Source organism: Bidens hawaiensis, unplaced genomic scaffold (genome assembly GCF_021521415.1).
Source record: "Bidens hawaiensis isolate Kalapana, Puna unplaced genomic scaffold, B.hawaiensis_p1.1 tig00034209_1, whole genome shotgun sequence".
Taxonomy (NCBI): domain Eukaryota; kingdom Viridiplantae; phylum Streptophyta; class Magnoliopsida; order Asterales; family Asteraceae; genus Bidens; species Bidens hawaiensis.
The window spans coordinates 164,021-170,020 of NW_027505312.1; the positions used below are offsets into that span (position 1 = coordinate 164,021).

The 6,000-nt window shown below is 34.1% G+C and overlaps 1 long non-coding RNA gene across 1 annotated transcript; it reads left to right on the plus strand.

Annotated features, from left to right (window-relative positions):
• The first annotated feature begins 1,605 nt into the window (after positions 1-1,605).
• LOC143612309 (uncharacterized) lies at positions 1,606-4,157 on the plus strand. Its single transcript, XR_013149922.1, has 3 exons — positions 1,606-1,648; positions 3,045-3,200; positions 4,025-4,157. It is a non-coding gene; the product is annotated as an uncharacterized LOC143612309 (long non-coding RNA).
• Positions 4,158-6,000: the final 1,843 nt, after the last annotated feature.

Here is a 6,000-nt window from a genome sequence, read left to right on the forward strand (position 1 = left end):
ATTTTAGAACCCTAATATGGTTCATATAACTTATGTTTTTGAAAGCCTGTGATGACTCAATGACACGAACCGCGCCAGTTATTTCCAAACCCTAATACGGTCCGTGTAGTCTTCCACATAGAATACCGAATTTATTAGAATACAAGTTTTTTGAAACCAAATAGTTCTTTAGAAACATTGAATCTGTTTAAAATCGTAATTTAGCCTTATAATAATAGTTAAGTTGTTGGGCTAACCTTGCCAATAGGACTTCCAAATTTAATTCAAGCTTTAAAAATCTTCAAATGCCCCCATCATGTAAAGTTTATAACTTACAGTTCTAGTCTGTTTTTAAACCCGGACCGAACAGGCCGGTTGGACTGGGAATCGATAACGTTAGCGGTCCGGTCAGGGGCGAATCTACATAGTGTGATGGGGGTTCACGGGAAATCCCTAAGTTCTAAAATTTTAATAGAATCTTATAAGAAAAACACGGTTCATAATTCCATTCTTTAATTGGAATCTTATATGAATGAGACCGCTACTATTCGATTTTCAAAATATTTATATGTTTTTCTCATGTTTGGCAATTTCTTGTTTGAATTCAAAATTTGCCAAAATTTTGAAATTACAAAATCAAAATGAAAATAGGAAACTAAATAAAAGCATAATTACGTGATTCACTTAAAAACATGTACATCTTAATAAGGAAAAAAACTGATGATTGCAAAATCAGTGAAACGTCTTTATCAATGGTATCAAACCTGTAAGAGATAAAATTTTGATATTTTATATCATATAAAAACCAATGAGCTAGTGGTGGAGTGGTAAGGAAGAGACTTGGTGTTTCATGTGATCCAGACTCAATTCCTGCCCACAACATTTAGTTTCAGGGGCACTAGGGTAGGCGATTAAGTGGCTTTCACTAGTTGGATCCTTGAACTGAATGAGTTTTATCTCACTGCACTGTCATGCCTTCGGGCGAGTGTTCACGGGCGTTGGCCTTAGGTGAGGGTTTTTCCCGGATCGAAAGACGAGTGCATCTCGATGCTGTGAATTTAGCCAGTAGCCCGTTTAAAGGAGAAAAAAACTACAAGCAAAGACAAGTTGTAATTGTATCACAAATGAATATAGATCGAATGCCACATATAATCCTTGGAACTTATTTCCTTTGCACATTTGGTGTCCAAAATCGTAAAAAAGAAAGCCAAGAGGACTAGATTTGCTAGAAGCAAAAGCTCCAAGTCCAAAAACACACACCACGTGGCACTCCAAAAGCAACCAAGACGACATCGTTTCAACTGTAAACAAACAAGCAAACATACTCCACTGGTTGAGGTTGAGCTGTGTAAGGTAAAAGTACACACTCTCTCCGTACAACAATCTCTCTCTATTCTATTCTTATTCTATGGAAGGTATCGGTTCACGAACCGGGCGTCAGTCTTCCCGGTACGGCTCAGCTCCGGTCTTCACCGGTCCAGTCAGACGGTGGCAGAAGCAGTGGGTCCATGTCTCTTCCTCGTCTTCGTCTTCTTCTTCCACCACTTCCTATAAGTCCAATTCTAAGGCTGCTAACAACAACAATGGCTCAACTGTACGGATTCGAAGGTGGACCCCACTTCCGGCCGTAGCGTAAGACCGCCCGAGACGGAAGCTTCGTTATGCACCCGTGAGTGACTTATTAGGGTTTATGTGTTGATTCTCTCTTTCTTTCTATGTTATTATTGTTTTTCAGTTATTCGAATGAAAATCGTTAAATATTTTTGGGCCTTTAGTAAAGAGTTTTTTTTATCGAGCTTACACGTTTAAATTATTAAATGGACTTACTTAATTATGGTTTGGTTGTAATTTTTTTTTATATAAAAATGGGCTTAAATGAGTTGTGTAATTATGTTTAAATACTAAGAATACATTTTTTTTTTCAAAAAAAGGTATATGTAAATTAAAAAAGAAAAGTTCAGGCCCACCGGGGTGGTAGGGCCGGGGACGGTTTTTCCGAATTAACCAATCGGTTTTTCTGGTTCAGTTTATTCGGTTAGTTTTTTGGTTTTCGGTTCAGCTTGGCTCGGTTAATTTTGGTTAATAACCAAAATCAAACTTGGGCTAAATTTTTTACTTAGAAATACATAAAATGCATGCATAAATACATTGAAGGTATAAACAGATGAAATTTTGGTATAAAACATGAAATGAAGGTATAAAAGTTAGAAATATATGAAAATATGAATGAAACCGAGGTTACAAAAAATAACCGATAACTGCTATCAGTTATTTTCGGTTCGATTTGGTTATTGCCTGAGCAGTTAATGCGGAAACATATCGGATATCAGTCGAGGATCGATATTTGAGATATCAGTTAAGTTGAATGACAAATGAAAAATGGAAACAATTATGAAACTTGTTTTTTTTAGGTAGTAATCAAGCTTCGTAAATGTCCATTTAAGTCACTTAATTTTAGCAATTATAAAAAAAATTTAAAACAGGGGAACAATATTGAAACTTGTGTGGTTTTATAGTTACAAATACTTTGTGTGACTTTAGTGGAACATTGAAGAAACATTAAAATCCATAGTCTGACTATTAAGGCTACTATTGTTTAGAAATCTGATTTTTATTCTGTTTTTGCTAAAACACATTAAAATCCATAGTCTGACTTTAGGACAAAATAAGAGTTTTGTGGATTTTGGATTCTCTAGCCTAGGATGCTGCTCTGATTTTGCCACTAATGGAGAATAAACCCCTACCTACATAAATGTGTGGATTCCTTTGCTTTTACAACGTACCAAGTACACCGGAAAGTGCAGAATCATCTTGATAAAACAGCTCTTCCTGGTTTCATTTTGGAAAAAAGGCCTTTTTTTTCAGTGGAGAATATGATTCAAATTCAAACATAAAGCAGATGCTGACAATACCTTTTCGTATATGTTTTTTTTAGTGACAATAGCTATTGCTAAGTTATTAATCAATGCATACAATTTAGTGAATTTACCATGATCCTGGAAATGGTCAGTGCCACTTTTTTAATTATTTGTAGTAACTAATCACTTTGGTAATTACTTGCGTAGATTGTTGTGCTCGAAAGTAAGAAAAAAGAAGCTGATAAGTCTGATGTTGATGTCAAAGAAGGAAGCAAGACAAGCCAATCTGCTGCTCAAGGAACTTCAGAGAATGATGATAATGAAAAAAGGAGTGTTGACAATGTTCTTGCAGCAAAAGCGCAGGTAATAAAGCGGAAATAACATTATTTTTGTTCATATTCACCAACTTTATTTATCTGAAGCAGCAACTTTGTTATTGTGATTGCTGGCTATGAAATAGTAACCAAGTTTCAATATATTTACAATAAAGTCCTTAGTATGTTTTTGTAACTATAAACGCCAATAACGTTTACATATTTTTCTGATTTTGGGAAATTTTCCATAATTGTTGAAACTGAATGACGCAAATGGGAACAAGTATGAAACTTGGTTAATTTACATACTTTTTTTTATTCATAATTACCTCCTAGTTCAGGTTAAATTTGAAGAGAATAATTAGTAAACAGTAACCAAGTTTAATATATGTTCACTTAATTTTGATATTTAAATTGGAACAATATGAAACTTGGATTGTTTTTGTAGTTTGAGTGACTTCAGTGAAACAATAGAAAAACATGGTTAATGTTTTATGTCTGGTCAAAAACGGATAAAACTGTTAAAATTTGAAATCAAAAGGCTGGCTTAAAAGGAAATAGAAAGTCACCAAAAGAGTATTTTGAAGGCGTAAAACCCTCTAAAACCAATTTATTAAAGTAAATCTAGGAAATATTAAACAGTTAGTGATGACAATTTAGGAATTATAAAACGATATTTTGAGATATGATTGATTACTGGCCTTTATTTTTATTAACTTTTTTTAATTAAGAAATAGAATAGGAAGGAGTGTAATAAAAGAAGCGGAAAAAAGAATCTCGGGCTCATAGAATTGTGATACAAGGCGCAGCCAGACAGCCAGTTATTCATTAAGTATAGCATATAAAATGTGCATCTAAAGTTGAAATCTGCAGGTAGCCACCAAAGACTTGAACAACCAACCCATGGATCTGGATACTGGTGATGACGATGGTGACGGTGATGATGATGATGAGGATGAAGACCATGATTTAGGTGGTGCCGACAAGGACAAAGCGGTGGATTGGGTGAGTGGCTGAGTGCTGCACAGAAGGGTTTTGCATCTTGAAGCTATCTGTCACCGTTATCTTATAAAGTTATGATCTACCTGTAGGTGTATGTAGTTATGGTACAACCTTAGTGTCATGCAATTAATCCTTAGTTATGTTGTAGATAGTATCTTATTATGTTCTAGGTCTAATAACCAAGCCCCTGGTTCTCTCGTGTCTTCGTCATTTGTGTGTATCAGGGGATGTGAACGAAAACGGAAAAGTTTGTGGTTTCAGTCCATGGTTAGTCGGTTTGGTTGTGTTTTACATAAAATGATCTCAAATCACAACGGTTTGAAAGTCGCCTTTGAGGCTTTGAGTTGACCATATCCCTTTATAAATGTTTGGATCTTTTTAGAAAGGAAATGACCCGACGCACTAGATTTCAGATCAATGCATATAAATTAACTGAAGCCTCGGATCAATGTATGTAAATTAACTGTCTATTACGTTGTTAGCGAATAACCAATTTTTATAAATCAGTAGGCATGCTTGACCGTCAGTTATGTTGATAAAAGCGAGCATCACTGTTTTCATTTTTGTGATCACTAGTATGCCGATTTTAATACTCATCAAGCATGTTTTAGCTAAAAACCGCCCATCTAACCGATCCAAACAGCTTTGCTGGTCATCAAAAACCAAACCGTTAAACGACACCCCAGCTTCGTTTCAACTGACCATAGAACTCCGACTTAAAGCAATGGAAAAGATATCTGACCCTATACCCACATACAGTCGTACTGAAACGCAGGAGTCCATGTAACCATATTTTATTACAGTTATACAAAAATGAAGCTATTAAAAAAACTTGAAATACTTTTCCTCAGGAAGAAGTTAACCCGATCCTAAAACCACAAAATGTTTAAAAAAAATCTTCAAACAGCATCAGTAGGAGTAAACATTATCAACCCAACATTTGTTATTTTAGCCTGCCTTTATGGTCACACCAACTTCAGCAGGTCGTATAATTCGATCATGGAGCATATATCCTGCCTGTAAAATAAAAATAAAAAAAGTCAAAATTAAAATCAACATAATACAATTGTTTTTTTAACAAATTTGGATGGGTTTGATACCTTAAGAACAACTGCAACAGTATCAGGAGACTTGGTCTCATCTGGTACTTGAAACACTGCATGATGTCTGTTTGGGTCGAACTCCTCATTTATCGGATCATATTTCTCCACTCCAAATTTCTTGAAAACCTGAAAATGAACAAACCTTTTAAATTTCTTTATTACAAAAACATTAGTTTTGCATTCATACTTAGTATGCTAATTGTGAGCAGACACCATAAAACACCTAATTTATTTAGTAAATCACAGTAGCTAAACTTGTCAATTTGTCAACAATGTACAAAAAAATCACTTAAGACCTAATCTTGGTATACAAAAGTAAATATTTGATGAACTAATATTCAACATTTTGATCAAATAATTTATACGATCTTTGTATAATTAAAGAAAATAAATATATGTTTTAACACCTTTTCACACTCTATGTCATTATATCAAATTGTGAGCTTTCAAAAAGGTAGCATGTTATAAAAACTTTTTTTTAACAAGTATGAAACACTAAGACAAGCTTAGAAATCCAAAAATTAGGGACTTTTTCATGTATTTTTGACGAGTTTAAGAACTTTGTTATGCTAAAAGTAGGTTCAAGGACTTTTCAAGCATACATGAGTATATGTTGGTGTTATGTAGTACTAACCCTTGTATTATTATAAGGCTAAATACAAACAACTATAACAATATGAAAAATAAGGATCGTTCATTGTAATTTTATTTTCCTAAAATGAAAAATAATTGAATGAGCGTTAA